Genomic DNA, 1,528 nt, shown 5'->3' on the forward strand with positions numbered 1-1,528 from the left:
AAAAAAAAAAAAAAAAAGCCTTATGGATTTTCCTACTAGGGCTGGTTTTGAACCATGATCCTCAGATCTCAGTCTCCTCAGTAGCTAGGTTTACAGGTGTGAGCCACTGGCACCAGGCTCTCTCTAAGGCTTTCAAGTAGAAAGCTTTTCCTCTACTCAGGATGATATGAACAGAGGTCTGTCTCCTGGTAGCTTCCATCCACTGGGCCTAGTTCTACTCTCTGGATCTGGCCCAGTTCCACCTCCACTTCCAGAAGATAGTCCTGAGTGGTTTCTACACAAACAGAATGTATCTGACTCTGTTTATTGAGGAATTTCTGTTGATTGAAAGCTGGGCCGCCAGTGTCTCACCCCTGTAGTCTTAGCTATTCACGAGGCTGAGATCTGAGGATCATGGTTCAAAGCCAGCCTGTGCAGGAAAGTCTGTGAGACTCTTAACTCTAATAAACCACTAGAAAACTGGAAGTGGCACTGTAGCTCAAATGGTAGAGTGCTCGCCTTGAGCTGAAGAGTGCAGGGATAGCGCCCAAACACAGAGTTCAAGCCCCAGGACCGACAAAAGAAATAAGGTTGAAGGGCTGGGAAGGTGGCTTAGTGGTAGAGCGCTTGCCTTGCATGCTTGAGGCCCTGGGTTCGATTCCTCAGCACCACATAAGCAAAAAGAAAAAAAAAACGCCGGGAGTGGTGCTGTGGCTCAAGTAGTAGAGTGCTAGCCTTGAGCTGAAGAGCTGAGGGACAGCGCCCAGGCCCAGAGTTCAGGCCCCACGACCAGAAAAAAAAAAAAAAAGAAATAAGGTTGATTGACAAAAGGAAAAAAAAAATTCCAGGCATTGAACTAAACACTCAACTTACTTTATCTCATTTATTCCTTTAACCCTTCTGTTAGCCCTGAAACAGTAAGCATTATTCCTACTTCAGAGATGAGATAAATAAGACTCAGGGAGGTAACAACACATTTATAAAAGACCAAAACATAATTTAAATCCACATTCTCTCCAAAATGCAATGCTCAATGGATCTACTAGAAGATAAGGATTTATTCCCCAGAGTTTCTCTTCCTGTCTCTTTCCCTCGATAAAGACTTATTACATTTCTTATCTTTATGGAGCACTGAGCTAGGAAATGGGAAGAGAAATGAGTCAGACACCATCTATGATCTTGAGGTACTCAAACCATGTGAGAAGAACTGAGTGAGATGCGCAAGAACAGCTTCATCCTCGACTCTGTGGCTCATGCCTGTGAGCATAAGCTACTCAGAAGGTAGAAATTGGAAGCATTGCCATTTGAGGCAAGATCCCTCTCAACAAATAAGCCAAGTATGATGGCATCACACCCTTTGATTCTGGTTATACATAAGGGCCTGGTAGGAGGATTGTGATTTGAAGCCAGCCCTAAGCAAAAGTGAGAGAACTTACCTAAAAAATAAAACAGCTGGGCATTGGTAGCTCATGCCTGTACTCCTACCTACTCAGGAGGCTGAGATCTGAAGACCACAGTTTGAAGCCATTCTGGGCAAACAAATCTTCAA

The sequence above is a fragment of the Dipodomys ordii genome, unplaced genomic scaffold (assembly GCF_000151885.1).
Source record: "Dipodomys ordii isolate 6190 unplaced genomic scaffold, Dord_2.0 Scaffold61, whole genome shotgun sequence".
Classification (NCBI taxonomy): Eukaryota; Metazoa; Chordata; class Mammalia; order Rodentia; family Heteromyidae; genus Dipodomys; species Dipodomys ordii.